The sequence below is a fragment of the Tenebrio molitor genome, chromosome 9 (genome assembly GCF_963966145.1).
Source record: "Tenebrio molitor chromosome 9, icTenMoli1.1, whole genome shotgun sequence".
In the NCBI taxonomy this organism is placed as follows: Eukaryota; Metazoa; Arthropoda; class Insecta; order Coleoptera; family Tenebrionidae; genus Tenebrio; species Tenebrio molitor.
In genome coordinates this window covers 2,889,833-2,913,622 of record NC_091054.1, presented here as the reverse complement: position 1 = coordinate 2,913,622, position 23,790 = coordinate 2,889,833, and the positions used below count along the sequence as shown (strand labels likewise).

Genomic DNA, 23,790 nt, shown 5'->3' with positions numbered 1-23,790 from the left:
GAGGCTCAGAAGTAATTCATACATTATTCAAGTGAAAGTAAACTTTAGTAAAGAAACCTTTCCAATACCTATTCGTATTGGCGTCTCAAGCCTGTTTTCTTGCCAACGCCTCTTTATATTGAAGATGCGAGTCTTACTGCAATGTAATTTTCTCGCCACAGCAGCCAACGACCAATTTTCTTCTAGCTTTGCAATAGCCCTAGCTGTCTGAATCGGAGTGAGATGTGGCATTTAAAAAAAATAGTTTCAATAATTTTTTTAACGCTAGTGTCAAACTTTGACATTTTAGGACGCCTATGATTTAAAGCAAAAATCAAACTATTAAAAAAAACGTTCACTTTTGGATGGCCGCGATAGTACCTGATTAGTGATTAATATTCTAGCTATGTTGTACTTCCCTTTTGAGCAAAAATTGGAAAAATAAAACTTTTATTTTTTCGAAATAAAGCTGTTTTTTCAAGAAATGTCTTTTCATTTATATTTTAATATTTTACATAATCATGCTCACCATTTTTCAAAATGAATGTCAACCATTTATATTTTTTCTTTGAAGAAAACATGAAAAGTTTGAACCTTCAAACCCATATATCTTTGTAAAGACCCCCCCTATATTTTTTATTTTATTTTTTCGAGATTTCTGAGATTTTTCTCTACAAGACCCCCCACTTGGAATAAGTTAATTTTGCGACACCCTGTAGAATTGAAAAAGAATTTTTTCCATGACCATTGAATTTTAGTGGTCTTTGCTCACTGAAAATAGTGAGCAAAGATGGCAATTGAATCACTAGTGAGGAAATAATATTTTCTCACTAGTGAGCAAAGTAAATATTTTGAGAGTTTGTGGATAGAGGGCGCCAAATATGTTGTACTGAGTGTTTTATAAATCTGTTTTTAAAATTCTTTCTGAACCTTGTCTTACTTTTGACTTATTTTTTTTAAGATAATAAATTAATTTTTAATTATTTTTTATTTAAAATTGGTATTAAAAGTTTACCGAGAGAAAAACACGTCTGCTTATATTTTATTTTTTCAAATTCGCCTGGACGCAAATTGTAAATAAAAACACTCTCCAAATAAATTAACAATATTCTGACCCTTACGTATTTTGATATGATCGAGATACCAATATCCAGGACGACTGAAATTGGATCTGCTTTAGAACTGTCAGACCGAATTGTTTTACAATTCATCTTGATGGTAAAGAAACATCGACAGGAAACACGAGAACGAGCAAACAATTCCTTCCTGGTACAATGACAAATCGCAAAACAAATTCCACGTGTATTGTAGGTGACAACAGCAGCACGCGAACAATAAAAAAACATTTACTTTGATCGTTGTGCACGGGAATATATCGTTTTCGCCGGATAATGGGCTCTGTTTTCGAAGTTTCTCCCGTTCTCAAATTAAAACCTGTTCTGTTTACGTTGGCAATTTTTTCGACTGGATAACCTCGCGGAATCGTTTTTGTTTCTAAATCGATAATGGGGGATTTACGCGATCTTTGCTAGTTTCGAATTGCCCAATAAATCCAAAGATACTGTCGGTTGAAGAAGTGACAAGTACTAGACAGTCTTGCAAATTATAAAAATCATAATTTAATAAAAAACTGATCTCGAATAGTAGCCTCTTAATGATATAATCTACTAAACTTTGTCCACTCATAGATTGCTTGACATAAATGTTACTAAAAAATTCATTCTACGCTACAACAAATAGATCCGGCGCGAAATTTAAAAAAATCGAAAGAGTAGGTTTACACGTGATGTTTTATTATTGTTCTGCATGTTTGCACTTAGGAAAGACGAAAGAAAACTTCAGTATAGTAGGAGTAATATATTAGGTTTTATTATTACAGGATATTTCACGAGTGATAATGTCCCCGACGAAATTAAAAATGCAACCCACAATACATTAACGAATTTCTGAAAAAAGCTGGCTAATGAAATTAAAATATCCAGCTATTTTCGGAAATGGCTAAACACAAACAAGAGATTAATATTTAACATTTAATGCATGAACAAAAATTACCTCTGTATCATTTTCGATGTGTTCATTATGTTAGATTCTTGAGGCACGCACTCACTTCACAAATTCAAAAAAATCAACAAAAAATCGCATCGGAACAGATCAAAACAGGAACACGATCAAAATTAATGATTTTTAAAACTAGAGAAAAGCAAACCAAAGTTCTAAAGATGAAAAATCGCAAATCTAAATGCTTAAACCACTTGACCGCACTGACAGTTTCAAATTTGAAATGTCAAATAATTTATTTTTCGCGTGGGTTTCATCACAACCAATGAGAATCAGTGGCGCGAATGTTTCAAGATGCTACCAACACAATCTATGATACTTTGTTAATATTTCAATGTTATAGTTTGGGGTTTTTGTTATCTAAGGATATTTAAAAAACTGCATTCTATCAGTGGACGTAGTATACATATATCTATTTTTTGATTGTGACCACTCCCTAGTAATTTTTCAGTTGCAAGGTTATTGATAGGGAATTTTAGATAACACTAAATCCAGTCGCAGTTGGCAACTCTCGGAGGCGCCATTTTGACAGAAACGTCACGCTCAGAGAAGACAGAACGGAGAACGACTTGCGCAAACGTTTTTCGACGTGCACTGTGCGGATATCTATAAAATTGAGTTTTGGTAGAAAATTTTAGAATTCAAAAAGAAAATGCCACGTCGTCTTCTCAAAGTTGGGACCAAAAGGTTAATATTGACTTGTTTCGAGACATTTATTGAAGTCAACGGGAAAACAATTCACAAAGACGAACATCACCAATAAAGTTAACTCTATTTGTGCTTTTTTGTTGTACATTTTGGCTAGGTAAGTGTTGTGGTTTAATACCTTCTGCCTTTTCATCCCCTGTAAATCATTTTTTTGAACTTTCTGTCTGATTAGTTTTTATCTGAAAATATTTGTATTAATCAATGCTAATTGAAAGTTCTGATTACTTTTAATAATCCCCAGGCATTTTTCGCGTTTGTCTTACTGCCAAATGACCATTTCCTTCGTTCTTCATTAATATGGAGAATTGCATGAGGTGATTTCTGCACCTGGATATAACCCCACTTTTCAACAGACGTGATCACAGAATCAGACAGACGTTTTTAGTTTCTCCTACTCCAAATATTGATTTCCATTATTAATATTGATAAATACATTAAAATCATTGCTTTACTACCGTGGTCAGTTTTGACAATTCTGACATTTTCACATCATGTTCACACCACACAAATATTTAGTGTAAAACGTATGCAGCACACAGCTAAACAGCGCCTACTATGTTTTCCGTTGTGGTCACAATCAAAGTGAATAGATATTACATATTATTACTGACTAAATTTTATTGATCTTCAAGCGGTCGAAAATCGCACATGATATACAGGGTGTATTTTTAAAATGTACCGAAATTTTACCTACGAGGTTGTAGGACAACGTAGAAAACTAAAAGCAATTTAAAAAAGTTGTAGCTCAAAAAATAAATGTCATTTTATTTTTTGACTTAGAATTTTTTAAATTTTAAAAACACCCTGTATAGCATTCAGAGTAGAAGGTCTTTTTGTGCCTCGCCCAATTGTCAGCCTCAACTGCGTTTCGGCCTTCAATCTCTGGGCTAGCCACAAAAAGACTCACTTCTACTCTTAATGATATAATATACTATTACTTCATTTAGTAACCTGCTTTAACTACTATACCCATGTAAATTCGACTTAAAACTTCCAGCATAATATCGTGTAACCCACTTCAACTCCACTAATTTTTCCTCTCATAAAGACAAAGACTTCTACAGTTGAGCTAATCCTTTGATCATTGTCGGTTATCTACTTAAACTAGCATAATTTATTCACACTTTGGCTAATTCAAAGTAACACTTTTCTGCTGATTACGAACTTTCCCTTCACATCTCTCTCCCATTTTTGTGATATTCTATCGTAAGATGGCAATTACATTCGGAACAAAATAGCTCTTAAGATGATGTGTTGGTATGTCGCTATTTGAAATTTTAAAACTCGAGGCGGTTGAATAAAGAGAATGGAACTTGAAGAAGAACTTACGTTGCAGAACTCGGAAAATAATGTTTATTCGTTTGTGTTTGCAATTTAGAGAGTTCTTTGACTTCATAGGTCTTGCATAAACCATAATAGCTGGAACTTCTTCGAAATCAGTTCGTTACGCAACCTCACAGGAAATTGCATTTTTAACAATGTTTCTTTGTAAAAGCCGCACTAATAAGGGACGCATCGGTGCAATAGATTCGCAGATTCGAAGACACATTTGGTGCATTTTGATTTCTGAATTGCATTAAGTACGTCGACAGGGAAATCCTTTGTGTGCGCTTCTGCACAAGCTCACTGTTGGGAAGCAACACTTTCCCCGCCCTTTACTGCCTTCTGTACGAAAACCAGAGGTGGTAGAAATTAAATTTAGCATTCGTCGTGTATTAAGTGGCATTATCAGGACCGCTTATTGCGTTTACTCGTGTTGTGTGCTCCTGAGGGTGTTGGTTATGAATGGCAATAAGTAATTCTCAAGACGGCTGCGGTTGGCGAGCATTGTTCGCACAAATTCGTGTCATTACCTCGACTCGACTAATTCGTTAATTAATAAAAAGCTCACTCCATCGGATCGATGCTAATCAAATCGTGTCGAGTTCCGAGGAGGATTTTTAAATATGAAAAATACATGGAAGGGGACGAAGTTTTAAAAGCGCTCTTTTGCCGACAGCGAACGGATGGTGAAAGGAAAAATTTTTGCGCCAAGTCGGTCATTTTTTATGCGATCGGGAAATTTTCAAGGGGAACAACCTGCCGGCGAAAACACTTTTCTCAATGGACAGAAGCGGCTTCGAGAGAAAATAAATCAGCGACGAACATGAATTAAGCGAAATCCGAGTCGGGGGATTAAGCCGGGATTAGAACAATGCCTTGTATAGAGAGTTATGGGGGGCTTTGATAAAAAGAAGAAACAAAACGGGGCACGCCTCTGTGTCACGACGATGTAAAAAGGTGGCTTAAAATTTGACACAAGGAATCGGAGGCTGGATTGCTAAACTGAGACTCGCGAAAATTTGGTCCTCTGAAAGCTTCTTCACAATATTTTAAAACGATAATACATTTAAAAATTTAAGCTATGACAAATTTACGAGGAATGAAAACCAGTGAGTGAAAGACAGTGAGCGAAAAACGATGAGCGAAAGTGAAGTATTTGGTAGAGAAACCTTCACCCGCTGGTAACTATGGATACAGGCGTTCTAGGGAGGTATCGAACAAACTAAATACAGGGTGTTATTGAAAGTTGTATAGATATTTTAACCACGAGCTACTGGCTTCATGTAGAACTCGGAAAAAATATCTAAAAAATTCTATGTCAAAAAATAAAATGACATTTACTTTTTGAGCTACAATTTTTTTAAATTGCTTTTAGTCTTCTACGTTGTCAAACAACCTCGTGGGAAAAATTTCGGCACATTTTAAAAATACACCCTGTATATCATGTTTTATAAAATGTACGCCAATGCGAAGTAACCTATAGGAAATATGCTTTAAAACCAGGAAACCGCATTGGTGTACGTTTTATAAAATATCATATACAGGGTGGATTTTTAAAATGTGCCGAAATTTTACCTACGAGGTTGTTTGACAACATAGAGGACTAAAAGCAATTAAAAAAAATTGTAGCTCAAAAAATAAATGTCATTTTATTTTTTGACATTTTTTAGATATTTTTTCCGAATTCTACATGAAGCCAGTAGCTCGTGGTTAAAATATCTGTACAACTTTCAATAACACCCTGTATATGCATAGATTTGAAATTCCTTTGTTGATTTACCTATTTTATTACATTTTATAATCAGAGCTTTACGTTAAGAGCTTTGAGTTATTATCTCAACACCTTCAATAATTTTCTCACCATGCTGCTTCAACAGCTGATTGAATTTCGCATGTTGTTCACGTCGCTGCAATAATTTACTTAGACATTTAACTTTTATGCTAGTTTCAAATTTATAGTCTCGAAATTTTAAATTGCTCATTCAGACCTGAATTTATTATTTAGCCACGTTCGCATTTTAAATTTAGTATTTAGATCTAGATTGCAACTATTAAGTAAATTGAAATGTTTATTTTGGGGAGTAATTTTTCCATCGAAAAATATATTCCGATCTCCCATCTTTTTGTGTTGTTTTGTTATTTCAGCTAGTTTCCTTAAGTCTGGCGTCGCGTAAGAGCGTAAGGGTCATTACTTTTGTACCCCTCAACCGCCAACAAATCACCCTCTTCGAGGTTTTTCATCCTTTGGAGGCAAAGCTGTGGCAAGTAATTAAAAAAAATGCCTTCGAACTTTAGTGGCAGTCCTCTGGAGTGACTCGGCTGAAATATTTACAGAATTTCAGCGGAACGGTCTCAATTTCGGGTCTGGTCGTCGTGATTTAATGATTCCGGGGGATGTTTAAGGACGAAACTTTGGTGCAGCCTCCCACAATTGACTTACATTCAACTCGGCTGGACGTTATTGCATTCCTGTCAAATTTTATCCATCGTGGCTTTTTCTCCGGTGGTTCTTCTTTGTTGCTCCCTCCGGGCGCGCCAATTAGAAAGTTGAAACGAATTTATTCGTTCCGATAATATATCATCTTGTGCCTTTTAGCAGGCAGTTGGAGAGCCAGTGTGCTTCCATCAGGTCCGGCCCTCTTCACTATTTTATCTGGCGGTTCCATTTCCTGTTTCCGACGTTTTCTTTTCAGCGCCGCCCGGAGTCGGACACCCCAGTCGTGTTCTCTCCGACTCCGGGTAGGGCAGGACTGACCTCAGCTGGTCGATCCGGACGAGAAAACCAATCAAGACCGGCGCTAATTGCTGTAATTTACAGTTAAAACCGGACGCGCACCCGCCAAATTAAATAAAATCGGGCGAGGGGACGCCGGGGGGCGACCGGAGAGACCTGGATTTTTTACGATTTTACGGCGAGGGGCGGAAGCCGGACCTGGCCGGATGTAACCGCATGACGGAATTTCTCGAGATCATCTCGGAGGTAGTTTGTTGAAAGAATTTCAACTACTTCGGGGAATGATCGATATTCGCTGGGTTTTCAAAAAGGCATTAATATGTGGCGACGCCGTCCATTTTTCAAAGGTGAAGACATTTTTGCACGCTTCGAGGGGCTTCAGATTTGCAACAGTCGGTTTTTTCTAGGTGAAATATTGAAAGTTGGGCCAGACCACTGATCCGAATTTTTACCTGTTTTGCTTTTATTGACCCGACAACCTATCCAACCAAAAGAAATGATGTAACGACTTGGAACGCTATATACAGGGTGTTATTGAAATGCGTCGACAAATTTTAACCACGACCTACTGGCTTCATCTACAACTCGGAAAAAATATTTTAGTCGCATTGGCGTACATTTTATAAAATATGATATACAGGGTATATTTTTAAAATGTGCCGAAATTTTACCTACGAGGTTGTGGAACAGCGTAGAAGACCGAAACCAATTTAAAAAATTGTAGCTCAAAAAATAAATGTCATTTTATTTCTTGACAAAAAATGTTTTAAATATTTTTTCCGAGTTCTACATTAAGCCAGTTGCTCGTGGTTAAAATTTGTCCACGCATTTCAATATCACCCTGTATACAGAGTGGATGACAAGATCTCCCCCGAGCTCTAGAGCCTTTAATTAGAACTGTTTTATCGGTTACTAGAATTTAAAACCCATGGCCTGCTTTATACAGAGCGTCTATAAATGTATGTGGGATTCTAGTTGGCGTTGAAAGTTTGCCGCCTCTTTCACCAGAAATCGACTAATGGAACAAATTGATTTTACTGGTTGCCTAATTGAATTTTCAATATTTATTTTAACGAATTATTAACAGTTTTGTAAGAATTCACAATAGCTTCCAGACAAAACAACTTTGGATTAGTAACACGCCTGACAAATTACCGTCATTTTGCTTATTACGTTAGCCACAAGCAGCACAATGTATTATAATTATGCCTTCAGGTAAGGTGTGTCTGTGGCATTAATTTGTCTGTGGGTGTTGATTCCTACACTCTGGTTTTAACATAAATGTCACCTCAACGAGAAATTAGTTGTCTTTTATTTATCGTGCCCTTTCACATATCCGTTAACTTTTTCCGTCGCCTCCTCCGAGACATCTTAATTAAGAGACAGATCCAGCAGCAAAAAGCATCGAATACCGCCCAAAAAATGATCCGAATGAGCGTTATTGATTCCGTAGGAAATCCTCTTCGGCCGGGGTTGTGTATGCGTGGTGGATGTGCAAGTGCGTGAATAGACGTATCAGTCTTTCGTTAGCGCTGGAAATCTATCTCTTCTAGCCGGATTTTATCTTTCTCAAGTGTTCCATTTCCGTTTTCCGGCGGCTTGTTCCTCCGCCTGACGACGATTCCACTTTGGATGACTTTCAAAGTTGGGACGCCGCATCACAGTATGTCCGGACCTGCAGTGTTATTATGCATGCCAGAAGATCAAGTGCCACTTAACACCCACAACAGAATGCACTTCCTACTCCTTAAATACCCTTTGTTCGGGATAAACGGCCCGGGGTTCGGGTTTATTTATTGTTTTACTGGAAGCAGCTAAAGTGTCATTACCAAGATAATTAGAGACTAAAATGACGCTTTTTCATTCATTTTCATGTTTTTGGCCTTTTCCATTTCATTTTTGGTGTCAATATCGTATTTCCATCTTGAATATGCAGAACGTCAGCTCGGTCAAATATTGGGAGAGGTGTTGGAATCTCTCATGGGTTGTGACCTTGGAAATATCTGCGCGAAAATCTATAAATGACCATATTTTTTTTCAAACACGGTTTCCTTGTTTTAAAGCATATTTCCTATATGTTACTTCGCATTGGCGTACATTTTATAAAACATGATATACAGGGTGTATTTTTAAAATGTGCCCAAATTTTACCTACGAGGTTGTAGGACAACGTAGAAAACTAAAAGCAATTTAAAAAATTGTAGCTCAAAAAATAAATGTCGTTTTATTTTTTAAATATTTTTTCCGAGTTCTACATGAAGCCACTAGCTCGTGGTTAAAATATCTGTACAACTTTCAATAACACCCTGTATTTATATTTGCAATAATTTCAGAGATGTGAACTCTTTATTGCGGTTGGAAATATTTACGACCCCGATAAAAAATTATTTGTGACAAAATAATACTTTCAGAAATCCATAAAGTATTAAAAATTCTCGGCTCTTCCACATTTACGATGTCAATCTGTGCATAAATACGTCATTGATAACGAGCCATATTTTCCAGGACTAGAGAAAACATTTTTATGCGTTGCCCAGTGAGACATTTCTGATCAAAAAACAGTACACTGACACCCTCGTCCCAGTCGCTCCCCCTAATTACGCCGCCGCCCCCGGGGACGGACGAACAAGTCGTCCATCGCCATTTTTATGATTTTATTTGGGTTCCGGCTTTATCTAGGAGGTCATCTGTGGCTCCATTTTAGTCGTCTTCGTTTGGCGGTTATTCAGCAGTAATTGGTAGAGGACGATTTTCTTTTCATCGAAGGACCGCCGATTCGAGTTATTTATGAATAATAAACAAGACGGGATTAAGGGACATTTAATTATTTTTCGATTTCGGTCAGATTTATTCGTCTCAGTCGTATGAATGCGATTAATAAACTGCAGACATCTCGGATTCGAATAAATTTGGCACGAGTGGGATTCATTTAAATGAAACTTTATTAAATTCGAAGCGGGTCAATTTAAGGTCGACGCTTCAGTACAGGCGAATAATTGAGAAATTTTAGTGACGTTAGATGAATAAATATGACGCCATTTACATGTCATTTGTATTTTTGTTTTGCGAGTATAAATTCACAAAAGTGAAACTAATTGTCGTACCAGAATAAAAGTAATGGTTTCACTCAATTTATAAATATCAAGTGAAATGTATAAAGACACTGCTCGTAGAGCTTCAAATTTGAATTTTATAAAGTTGTTGTCTTTGTTTCGTAACCACTCCACTTTCTTTTTCGCAGTAAACAAACACAACTTGCAAACATGTTTGTGAAATAGAAAAAATACTAAAACTACACTTTTCATTAATTATTTCTCAATAAGCTAATTAATTATGAAGTTTATGGGTCATTACGGAATCCGCCGTGGAGGTAATTTACTTACCGAGTAGTTAACACCTTTGCATTAAATCCATAATAATAAAGTCTCAGAATTACCGTAAAGCTTACTGCACCATTAAAGAAGCCACAATTTATGAGCGCGATAAATTTAAATCTGCTGCACTTTAAGTTCAAAAATTAACAATTACAATTAAAATAGTTACTAAGTTTTAAAACTAAAGCACAATAGTCAAAAAGTACTTTAAAAACAGATTAAAAAAACTTACTGTACAACATATTCGCCAAACTCGCAAAACATTACACTTTGCTCACTAGTGAGAAAATATTTTTGTTTTGAATTTTGCGTTTCCTTTATACATTTTTATGTCACGATCAGAATACACACGTGTACTGTCAAATGTCACTGCTGTGCTGTCTTTAAATCGCATGTTGCCAACTTCATAATAAAATCACGGCCTACTCTAATTCCGAATTTATTTGAAGGCACAGTATTTGACAAGTGGAAAGATTACAGACAGGAGCGCAGCGAGTGTTGTAATCCAATGCGTAAAAGTACTTTATACAGGGTGTCGCAAAATTAACGTATTCCAAGTCGTAGGTCTTGTAGGGAAAAATCTCAGGAATCTCGAAAAAATAAAATAAAAAATATAGGGGGGGCCTTTACAAAGATATATGGGTCTGAAGGTTCAAACTTTTCATCATATTTTCTTCAAATAAAAAATATAAATGGTTGACATTCATTTTGAAATATGGTGAGGATGCTTATGTAAAATATTAAAATATAAATGAAAAGACATTTCTTGAAAAAACAGCTTCATCTCGAAAAAATAAAAGTTTTATTTTTCCAATTTTTATTCAAAAGGGAAGTACAACAGCTAGAATATTAATCAGGGACTTTTTTTTTCAAAGTGACAGCAATTTCTTTTTTTAACATTTTTACTTAGTCAACAGGATGTCCCCTACTAAGCCCTGAACTCGGAATACGATAATTTTAAGACGCCCTGTATACAAGTATTGTAACGTTGTGACGTAATCCTTGTCACAACGTCTCTGATTTATTCAGATTGTACAACACACACCCACAATTAATTTAAGTATTTTTTCTTTTATTAAAGTAACCTGCGTTCAAAACCTAAACGATCTTGAACGCTGCACAGTTGACGTTTTGTTTATATTCGTAAGCTCCTGCAATGACAAGTTTATTTTAAATCACAGCCAACTTCAGACCTGTTATTTTTTCAACATCCGTTATATTTGTTTGTGACATTACTGACCACCCAATATACAATTCTTTGACCCCATTTTTTAATCATTTGCGCCATTTTCATACAAATTTGTTTTTTTTTTGGTCTGGTTTAGCAATTAATATCTTGTATACAATATCTTGTTGGATGTGTAAGCTCTGTGACACATTATTTCGACATTAGTATGTTTAGATGAAGCCCTGTAATTTCCATTCAGGCTAGCAAAATTAGTTCAGATTGGATTAGAAACGGACATTAATTAACTCATTTGCCAATCAGTGACGATCTGGTGATTAGTGGACTAATACTGCGATTCGAAAAGGAATGAAAAAATCTCTGATCTGCCTCTCCGCCCTGAACAGGCCACCTGGCTACGCCCACATCCGCGTTTCCTGTTGTCAGGTGCCTCCTGCGGTTTTTCCTGCAGAAGGATCAAAAGAGAAACAAAACTAACGTTTATCCGTTTATGTGGCATCTTATCTGGTTGGCTCGACCTACAACAGCAAAGTTTCTTATTGTTTGTGTGCGCACATAGCTGATATGGATAAAAGATCACTATCTTATAAAACTTTGATACGGGAGACATGTCTGGGATGGTGTTTTATCAGCTGGGCTCTGCGACTCCGTTTAATGAATGTTTTATTTTCTTATGCTGTAATAAATATGAGAGTGACGCTTTGAACTCCACTCCGTCACTGATAAATTATTAATTTTCGTCAACTATTGCAGGACCGGACCCCGAGTCGCGCTCTCTTTCTCGTCGGCAATTTCCTTCCTTCGGTCACGACCGCGATCGATCCGCTCTAAGGAACGAAAAAAGGGATGACGTTGCAGGTGCGGATTAGCCCTTATCTGGGAACGACAAGTCCCACTTCCTAATCATCGCGTTAATACACAAAAGTGGTTCTGTTTACACGGCCGACTTGCCGAACTTTCATATTTTGTTGACAATGGCTTTGAGGTGGAACTTTTTTTAAGCTACTTTAACGAACCGATTTAAATTTTAAATTGTGTGCTCTCTCACCAACGAAGAAGATGCGGGCTTTTAGTTGTTCTCTCCTCACTTTTAATGCATGAGTTTAAAATTCTGTTATCCTGACGCAAATATACTACCGAGAGACCCGAACCCTGACGGTTATGCAGTTTTCAGCGGGAATTCCACAGGATTATAAATCCTGCACGGTTTTTGGTGCATTAATACGCAGCAACGCCGCCGCTACAGACAGGACCTCTATAATATTAACACCACTTTGGTCAGAAATACAAAATATAGAAAAAGACATATTTATTTAAAAACGGGCACGGTATCGCGGCCGCATTTTTTTTATCATTAACGATATTTCAAGTTGTTATTTATTCTTACACGCCCATTTTTTTCAATAGGCCACAGTGTTATTCAAATGTATTGTAAAAACGTTTTAGATGTGGATTGTCAATCTCAAGGTCGCTTAAAACTTATGACCGAACTGTACTTTAGTGAGAAATCTGTCATAAATTCCAGATACCTTGTAAGCGCCCCTAGTTACTTTTCCTGGTAGTGCCAACTTAACAACAAGTCCCCAATCCACATCTACAGGGTGTCTCAGCTAAGACTTTCGAGCCTAATATCTCGGTTATTTGCCAACGGATTTTTATTAAATTTAAAATGCAGATATTTTAGACCGTGAAGGTTCAATCAGTAATAATAAAATTACCTCAAGTTAAAAAATGTAATTTTAACACATGTTTCCTTTATCGAAAACTATGCGCGATTATTATTAGATTGTTAAACATTAAAAAATAGGGGTCTACACAAACAATTAAGTAAATCACTTGTCTGATTCAACGAAAAGATTAGATTTTGTCGTTAAAAATTTAATGTAAAATTTGAAGGTATTTGAGCAGTTACCTTTTGAAACAATTGATGATTAATTGCCAAGCAACATTTTGTACACCCTTTAAAGTCTGTCAAAATTGAGCGCGCTTTATTAGAGACGTCAAATTGTGAAAATTTATTGAAAATATTCTAAAAATAGACTACAGCGGCAGAAATTTCAATATTGTTGAAAAAGGAAAAAAAAATTGCCTATGGAGAGTGTCGTGAGAACTTCACTGACACAGTTCGTTTTCTCGTAGAACACTATTCAAATGTAGGCTTTACAAAATGTAAGGTTAAGAGAGTCGTCAATTTATTTGAAGACACAGGAAGCGTACGTGAACTAAATTACCTTGCTAAAATATCCCAATCGTGTTTTAGTCCTTTATGGAAGAATTAAAAAGCATCCAGTTAATAAATTACGTCCAAATGTTGTCTTTAACTTTGTAAGTGTTTGTAAGGTTAGCAAGATAAACGTCAAATACGTCACCTGCGCTTCTGCGAAAAGGGATGACCAAAATTCTGCAAAATTGCGCGTTTGTTTCATACGCGTCTACGTTTTTGCATTTGCAGCCACGTTTAACACAGTTTTTTGCTTTTTTCTTGCCAACCAGACGTCTTTCAAGGACGAGTTTTTCCCTACGGAATTTTTTATTGAGGGTCAATTTTTTGTGTAAATCTTAATTGATTCAACATTTTAAAAAGGCACGTAAAAATTACGTTTTTAAGACTTGGGTGATTGCATTAATGGGATTTTATTCTTCACCGTCTAAAATATCTGCATTTTAATTTCACAAAAATCCGCTGGAAAATAACTGAGTTATTAGGCTCGAAAGTCCTAGCTTATTTTTATTGGTAAAAACGACTCCAAATATGTGCAAAATAATATAAAGTTTGTAAATTTGTTAATCGAGTGTATCTTATAATTTAACGGTGCCCTGGTTTCATTTTCCTGCTGCCACTGCCTCCAGAAATCTCTTGTGTATACTGGAACTTAACTCATGATGTATAGTCAACAGAGGTGTCTGTTCCCCATTTATGTTCTTCGTGAATCCCTTGAACCATGACTGGACTTTCAAACCCTTCGCTGACCGACCACGTCCTGTACAATAAGATAATCCAATCTGTTGTGGTTTTGTGTCAGTGAAATGTCTTTTAGATTTTTATTACATCCTTACAAAAAAAAATTCTGCCAGCGGAAAGATTGTTTTGTAAATAACACATTTATACGATCCTTCAGTTAACATTGTTAAAATTAATTTTATTGCCTTGACTTTTCTTAAGGACTTAAGGAGGATAACTTTGAGTTAGAGAAGTAACGAATGAAACTATTGCGAAATATAAAAAAGTTTTCGTTGATGTAAATAATTACATAAGATAACATATACAGGGTGTTAGTAAATAGTTGGGAATAAACTTTGGGGTGAATTCCTTATGAAAAATGTGGCTTAAAACCTAAATAAAGTTTTTCGTTAAAATGAGTAGTTTTCTCAAAAAAATAAAAAAATAAAAATAAACGTATTCTGGCATATCCGTATTTTGTTTTTAAATACTGCGAAATAATAATGGTTTAAAGAAAAAACTTAAAGTTGACACTTTAATTTAAAAAAAAAATCAAAACTAATGCAGACAAATGAACTAATTAGAGAAGTTCTCCAACAGTGGACTACATTTTTTTTTTTTTGAGAAAACTACTCATTTTAACGAAAAACTTTATTTAGGTTTTAAGCCACATTTTTCGTAAGGAATTCACCCTGAAATTTATTCCCAACCATTTACTAACACCCTGTATACAGGTGTTCCAGAGTCGCGAAAAAGCTCCATAACTTGTTTGTTATTAAAGATATCAACTTTTACCTTTCTCTAGATAATAGCTACGCTTCTACTGCACATTCGGAAAATATTGCGGTATATATACAGTGAGCGGCAAAAGTATGGAATAAATTCATTAGAAATTAAACAAATTTTTTTTCAAAAAAATCTTTGGACAGGTCAATTTTAGTTTATAAAAAAAATAACTATGATTTATTAAAATTTAACATAAAATAACATTTTTAATTTACAATGCGAAAATTTCCGATAATAATGCGGAATCTGGAAAAGTGCCCCGAATGCTTGCAGCGTTTCCACGTTGAATGGCAAGGGAAATCCTCTCAAAAAGGAATTTCTTAGATTTTGAATCCCCTGATTCCGCGATAAGTCGGTCTCCGATGACATTAATAAAATCTATTGTTTCTTTGCACCAAGGGCCTAAGGTTTCAAAGGCTAAACCTTTAAATATGTAGTTTGACGAAATAATTGAACATATTATAAAAATACATATTTTAATACAAAATAAAATTCCAAGCAGTTATTTGTTTTCGAGTTATGACGTCATCGATAGTTTTTTTAAATAGAAACCCCCTATTTTTGTTCTTGATTCTGATAGGCCTTTTAATTGTCTAAACGCCGGTATAAAAATTTTGTTATCTTACATAAGGAAATTTTTGAGAAAAAAAATAATAAAGTTGGAAAAAATAAATTTTATAACAAACAAAAACGAGTCAAAAACTGTGTTAGTAAGTACTTAAAATTATGGAATTCAATGTTCGAATTGCCATCCTCCAGCTTGTTGACAATAAGCAAGTTTATGAAGAAATTCCCCCTGTTTTAGTTTTATCTAGTTTTATCCACGCACCCATCAAAATTAAAATTTCTATACGTTGTGTTTCTGATAAATGAGTCATTTTCGAAAACGTTTTGTAAAACAAATAACACATACGAATGAAATTGACAGTAACATTTGACTGTTTGATTTACCTACTTGATTTTTTGACTTGTTTTTGTTCTTTATAAAATTTAATTTTTCCAACTTTATTATTTTTTTTTCTCAAAAATTTCCTTATGTAAGATAACAAAATTTTTATACCGGCGTTTAGACAATTAAAAGGCCTATCAGAATCAAGAACAAAAATAGGAGGTTTCTATTTAAAAAAACTATCGATGACGTCATAACTCGAAAACAAATGACTGCTTGGAATTTTCTTTGGTACTAGAATATGTATTTTTATAAACTAAAATTGACTTGTCCAAAGATTTTTTTGAAAAAAATTTTGTTTAATTTTTAAGGAATTTATTCCATACTTTTGCCGCTCACTGTATAGTGTGTCTCGATATTATAAAAACACTAAAGTTATGTTTTTTAAACGGAACCTACCAAGTTTGATTCTATTTTTGAATTCTATGCTAAATTATGAATCAAATTTATACAGGTCGTTTTTACTTATCTGCCATCGTTTTTGATCAGTGGCGCTTTTTTTACCAGAATTTCGAATTGCAGGGGTCCCTTCGAAAATTCGTACCTTCCAAATCGTTGCACACAAATTAAAATGATTGACGCTGTTTGATTTCTGAATGTTTGCCGCATCTGCTGAGTGTTTACTCAACAACCTGCTCAGTCGCATATGCCTACTGCGATTTTTTAAACATAACGAACTAAAAATATCAAAAACTCATTTTTTTCAAATGGCACCCCGTATTTATTATTGCACTGGTAGAAAGCTTTTTTGACGAGCTTTTGAACAATATATGGTTTGCATAGTTGAATCTGAAAATCTAGGGTGCTATCCTAAAATCGCTAAATTTGGTGCCATTTTTCTGTTAAAAAGACAATACAAAAATCTAGTAGGCCTAACAAAACAATGTTTAACAATAAAACATTTAATGATTTTAGTGATTTTTAGTGATTTTAAGATAACACCCGAGAATTTCACATTTTCATATTTTCACATTTTCACATTTCATTAGTTTCAGCGTCACGCGTCACGTCACACGCTCCGAGGTGAAAGGCTCATAAAATTGTCAGGCAAGAATTGTACAGTTTGTCACGATTCCATTCGCTTGTATGATACATGCCTGATATTTGTGTTACATTGCCTCAATTTTTAACTTTGTGTTTTTCCCCACGACAACATTATTATTCAGAAAATCAAACATCGTAAATCAACAGTTTGAGTGCATTCGGGGTGAAATCGATGAAAATTGGTTGGAGGTGCAGTGAGGTCCGTATCGCTGTCTACGATAGTGACGCAGGGTGCGTGTTGTGTAAGATTTGTGCGGAAAAATCCTTCGGCGAGGGTGAGGGCGGTTAACCGCTTGTCCGTCGTGCAGCCATCATATAAACACGTCTGGTGTTATGTGGCACTTGATCGTTTTATTTGAGAATTTATTTCGCACGAATCCTCCGGGGAAATTTATAATGCATGCTACGGTTTTGTCATCTTATATACAGTGCCTCGCCAAGCAAATTCCGACTTTGTATATATCAGCGCTATTATTTATACGCGCGGAACCCACCACACTCAGAACAAACACATCACAGGAAATTTACTTGGAACTTAATACAAGCCGAAGACAGAACGCCGCGACGGCTCAACCCGTCCTCCTCGTCCTCTTTACCGATATTTCCGTATCTCCTCCGATTAATTAGATCTCAAGAACATGTCCTTTCCGCCTTCGAATTGCAAGATTTCCGGACTACAACTAAGTCCCTCAAGATCAGCCGTAATTAGTTCTTTTACGTTTTTGGAATTCAATTTAACTTTACAACAAGACAAAGCAATCGAACAACAATCCGGTCAATAATTAATAAGTTCCGGAATCCAAACACAACGAAGCCTTGTTCTGAAGGGATGACGCGATCGAACCAAAGTACTTAAAAACTCGAGGTACACAAAGACAGTTATGAATTGGCAAAAGCGGGGAGAGCTTAATTTATCTGGAAATACTAATCTAATAAAGTAATTGTAAAATACAGGGTGTTTTTTAAATAAAATGACATTTATTTTTTGAGCTACAATTTTTTTAAATTGCTTTTAGTCTTCTACGTTGTCAAACAACCTCGTGGGTAAAATTTCGACACATTTTAAAAATACACCCTGTATATCATATTTTATAAAACATACACCAATGCGGTTTCCTTGTTTTAAAGCATACTTCCTGCAGGTTACTTCGCATTGGCGTACATTTTATAAAACATGATATACAGGGTGTATTTTTAAAATGTGCCGAAATTTTACCTACGAGGTTGTAGGACAACGTAGAAAACTAAAAGCAATTTAAAAAAATTTTAAATATTTTTTTCGAGTTCTACATGAAGCCAGTAGCTCGTGATTAAAATTTGTGCACGCATTTCAACAACACCCTGTATATTAGGCTCTGTTTCTTTCATTTTGAGTGGAGGTAGGAAGTACAATATAAATTGTCTTACGAGACCAAGCTTCATCACTAAAAAGTTTTCTTCGTAAAATCGTCATTGTATGTGCTGTAAAAGAGTATTTTGTTCGAAACAGTAAGAAAAAGAATTCGTTACGGATCTGGTAAGGACGAACATATGAGGAGAAAATAAAACAAAGTCAGAAAACTTTAGCTATTGTGGTGTATATGCTCGTTTGGAGTAACAAGGAGAGAATGGCAGATGCGGCTGGTGCTTCATTATACGAGTAAAATATAGACAAGGGAGTGTAAATTATGTTAGTTTGTGGGAAAATCTTTAGGAAAATGGAAGCGGAGTAATAAGGAACGCGGCAGTTTTAAAAAAGTGCAATAAAATAGATGGAGAAATACCCGCAACACTTACAGAGACAACAAAGCATAAAAATGAAAGAGAAGGAACCGAGAATGCAATACAAACAGCCCGAGCAAATATTCCGGGACCCCCTTTCATGTTTCATCGCCGAAAAACACACGGAAATGAAGATAACGACACCATAATCGTTTTATTCGGATATCTGTCAGAATTATCGGCGGAAAACCTGACCAATTAACGTAAACAACACACAAAAAAGACGGACAATAAAAATATTTTACGATCATAAACGCGATTTTCATCGTCACCCCGTTTTTACGCCCCCATCCGGCGCACAGAAAATAGATACATAAACTCGCCCCCGCCCCACAATTAGCCAGCAGGAAGTTGGCCCGTTTTTCTTGGAGCTTCTGAGGTTTACCGGGATTGTTCCTCTGAGCCGGATGAGACGTGACAGTTACGAATCTGCCGGGTGCAGCGGCTGCAGCGAAAAGGACCGCCAATAAAAATTGAATTCCGAAAGGAATATATTCGTGGGGCATGTTTCGTCATTTCGGTCGATGAGCTGAGGCAAGCATCCTGCGATAAAGCGGACGAGCCGTCGTTGTTGCAATAAAACGAAATAAGGGTTGAAGCCTCTTTGTTGGGAAGGGTGCGATCGTTGTGTTTCTTGACTCGATTGGGAAACTTTGAATACCATCCCGCCATAGTTTCGCTGCTGCTGAACTGAACAAACTGCTACCCCTGCTTCCGTCGTTGTGTTGCCTCTCTCTTTGACTGTAATCGGATAATTCGTATACAGTTAATTTACTTTGTCTTGGTTTATAAAAGGATTAACCGAAAACAACCGACGCTGCTTCAACGACATCGCCATTACAATGTCTAATTACGAACCAGAACTGTTCGGTAGGGTCTTACAGGTACGGGGAACTCCCTCTCGGATGGGGTTGGTGCGTCAATTGTGTTTTATGGACTAATTTTCGGGTTGCCGGAAGGCGCACTGATTACTTCAGATCCGGCAATAGCTAATAGCTCCTGTATTTGTTAACGCACATCTACTCATGATTTGCTAATTGACATGTAATCACCTGAAAATCGGAGAACACATCCCAACATCTCTTTATTTCTTCTGTTAAATACCACCCTTTTCTCAAATAATTTATGTTCTGAAACGGGGACCAATACCACTGATGCACCACTTTCCCTTGCAATTATTTGGTCTAAATGTATGATAATGTTTGCCAATCACATTTGTAGCTTACCCTGTGTTTGGTTGCACAATTTGTAGCTTTTAAGCTTGCCTTTGTAAAGTTGACGCAACTCCAAACCAACAAACTAGAACAAGAGAAATAGATAGATATTTTCCAAAAATTTCCAAAATTCCGCTCCTTCCTTTTTTCTTTCCTGGTTTTGGCCCTTGGCATTCCCATTTGTATTCTTTAAGTAACAACTTTTCTATTTTTCCCAGCTTCGTTCCTCTACCCATGTTTCCACCAGCTCCACTATCTCAAATTGTCTCACTTGGAACCAAAATTCTTCTTCTTTTTTTTTTAAATCCGCTACGTTCCAAAATAATACCCTCACTTTTCCCATCTTCGTTATCTTTTCTACTTGTGCCCTTCCCTTCGTATCTTCTCTCTTGTGTTCCCCTTTGTGCTTCTTTTCCAGGTTCCACTTTCTTTGTTCATCTACCTTTTTCTTTGTCCTTTTTCCATTTCCGTTGTCTCCGTTTTCTCCATCCCATTGTCCTTCCCCTACTGAATAACCTCTAGTTTCCCTTTTCCTTCATTTCATCTCCACTTCCCTTTTTTCTTCTTACCCTTCTCTTTTTTCTTCTTTCGCAATGCTTCTTAGTTTCTTCTTGTTCTTGTTTTGTAAGGTCATTCTATATGAATATCCTCTCTGTTTCCTTCTTTTCTCTCAGTTTTCCCTTTTGTTTCATCACTTTTTCTTTCTCACTCCACTCTTCCATTTCCACTAGTACCTACTTGATCAGCAGTCTTTGACTTTAGCTTTCTCTATGCCTCCTTTTATAAAATTTTCTATGTCCTCTTTAATCTGCTGTTATCACTATGTTATTTTATCTTCTCCTCCTTTTTTTCTTCATTTTTCCAATTTCCTCTGCAGCTGTGCTACTCTCTCAGACATGTTGTTTTTCTCTTCCTCCCATTTTTTTTCTCTATTCTTAAATTCTTCCCTTAGTCGTTCGATTTCTCTCTTGACTTCTTGGTTGTTTTCTCGCATCTTATTTATTTCCTCTTTCATTTTCAACTTTCATTTCCTCAAGATTTTCTAAAATCTTTTCCATTTCCTGCCTTTTTTATTCTCTACTTCAGGTGATCTTTCTGTTTTCTTGCTTGCCCCAAATACCTCCTCTTCATTCTCTTCTTATCTTCGTGTTCTGCCTTTCCCTGTTCTTTTCCTTATTTCTTTTTTCCAGGAACGGACCCACACTTCCTTGGTTCGTATAAAAAATGGCGGAGGTGCCGTGTTGGAGACTTTAATGGTGCGTTATGACAAAATAAATTATGTAAAAGATGTTTTGAATTTTATCTTTGTTAAACAAGAACTTGACTATTTATTACAATTTTAGAGTGCCTGTAGAATTTTAAATTTTGATATTACGTAAAATTTGTTGCAATAGATCCAGTTTTACTTTGTCGGAAGAAGGCATGAACCCATTCAGAAAGAGTTCCAGAACGGGAAGATGCCCAATTAGAAGCAAAGAAGGAAATCAAAGTAAGGAAAGCAAGCAGAAAGAGAGAAAGAGAAGAGGGTAGGACGTGGGAAGAAGGCAAGTAGAAACGAAGAAGGAAATCAAAGCAAGGAAATGGATAAGAAAAGGAAAACCATGATTAGAGAGATAAGAGAGGATACGGCGGGAATAAAAAAGGAGAACAAAGTGCTAAGAAAGGAAATGACGGCAGTGAGAGAGGAGAATGGGGAGCAAGAAAGAGAGGGCATGCCGAAGTCGAAGCAAAGAAGGAAATAAAAGCAAGGAAATGGATAAAAGAAATGGAATTAACGGCAGTGAGAGAGGAGAATGGGGAGCAATAAAGGAAGGGCAAGCGGAAATCGCCGAAAGTAAGGAAAGAAAGCAGAAAGAGAGAAAGAGAAGAGGGTAGGACGTCGGAAGAAGACAAGTAGAAACGAAGATGGAAATCAAAGCAAGGAAATGGATAAGGAAATGAAAACCATAATTAGAAAGATAAGAGAGGATACGGCGGGAATAAGAGAGAAGAACAAAGTGCTAAGAAAGGAATTAACGGCAGGGAGAGAGGAGAATGGGGAGCAAGAAAGAGGGGTCATGCCGAAATCGCCGAAAGTAAGGAAAGAAAGAAGAAAGAGAAGAGGGTAGGACGTCAGAAGAAAGCACGAATCCACTCAGAAAGAGTTCCAGCACAGGAAGATCCCCCAAGTAGAAGCGAAGAAGGAAATCAAATCAAGGAAATGGATTAGGAAATGAAAACCACGATTAGAGAGATAAGAGAGGGAATAAGAGAGGAGAGCAAAGTACTAAGAAAGGAAATAGCGGCAGTGAGAGAGGAGATCAGAGGAAGAGAAGAAAAAGGGCAGACGCAGAAGGCAGATTGAGTGAACAGGATGAAAATGATAGAGAAAAAGATGGAACAACGAGAAAAGAAGGAGAGGAAAAATAATGTTATAATAACTGGAATAGGAGGAATAAGTGGAAACATGGAGAGGGGGGTGGAAGAATGGTTAGAAAGGGAGATAGAGGTGAAAATGAATGAAAAGGAAGCATTTAGAAGATGATACTGGCGAAAATAGAAACTTGGGAGCAGAAGAAGAACATTATACTAAATAAGAGTAAGTTGAAGGAAAGAAAAGGATGTATATTGATGACGATTTTACAAACGAAGAAAGAGAAACAAAAAAGAAGTTAAGAGAGGTGCCTAGAGAAGAGAGCGATAGAGAAAAAAGGGTGAAAGAGGGATACATGAAGATACAGATAAACAGATAAATGGTTTAGATGGCATGAAAGAGAGGAGAAACTAAAGAAAATTTTCTAGAAGAAGGAGAGTGGAAGAGAAGAGACCCGGCGAGAAAAGGTACAAAGAGCAGATAAAAAAAAGGTAAATGGACAAAGAAAATGGAAAATGAAAAGAAGCAAAAACGGAACACAAGAAAGAAGATACGGAAGAGAGGAGAGAAACAAAGCGGAAAGAGAGCGGCAAGGAAAGAGAGAACAGGAATTGAACGGAAAGAGAAGAAAGAAGATGCAGGATGTGCCGCGAGGACAGTGAAACGATCGAACAGATGTGGAGCGGATGCGGCGAAATGAGAGAGAGGGAGAGAAAGAAACGGGGAGAAATACTGAACGAAGATGGAAAGGAGATAGGATGGATGAAAGAGATATGGAAGAGGAGGGAAAGAATAGAGAACGAGAGGAGTGGGAGATAGTAAGAAAATCTTATTTTTTTGGAAAGCTTATACAGGCTGTCTCAAAAATGGCGCCCAATCTCTTAAGAGGTTAATATATTTGAAGAGTAGAGTTAAATTTCGTTGTCAGTTTTTTTTTCCTTCGGCTAATTTCCAAGTTATACAGAGTTTAAAGTAAGCAAATCTGGCAACGTCGGTTGGTATGCGCAATCAACTGAACCAATTCTCCTTTGAGGTCAGTGTTGCAGCTGTTATTTTAGCGTATTTTGGTAGGTCATTACTCTCAAAAGAAGGACTTCTGTGTTGTTTCACTACTCAAAGAGGTCTTGGAAAAATTAAAACAGTAAATAAATGTATGTCACCTGTAAAATTTGTTAATAAAGGAGATACATCTCTTTGAAATCAGCATATTTAAGAGCACGTTGTACAAAATCTATTGTTCCGATCAAACTTTTGTATTGAGATTTACCTTACCAGACCTCTATTCTTTAAGACCCTAGGGAGATTGGGCGCCATTTTTGAGACACCCTGTATACATTTTGACAATTATTAATTGATTAATTAATTATTTCTGAATTGGTT

General features: G+C 36.2%; 1 protein-coding gene across 2 annotated transcripts in view; it reads left to right on the top strand.

The window, feature by feature from the left end:
• LOC138138082 (uncharacterized) overlaps positions 1 to 23,790 on the top strand; it is a 107,883-nt gene that overhangs the window by 7,552 nt on the left and 76,541 nt on the right. Inside the window, exon 1 of one of the 2 annotated variants that reach the window (XM_069057825.1) lies at positions 2,597 to 2,842. The exons of the other annotated variant lie outside the window; for it this stretch is intronic. The gene's annotated coding sequence lies outside the window, so the exon portion shown is untranslated. Of the gene's footprint in view, positions 1 to 2,596; positions 2,843 to 23,790 lie in introns of those variants that run through there. 2 annotated transcript variants of the gene reach the window in all.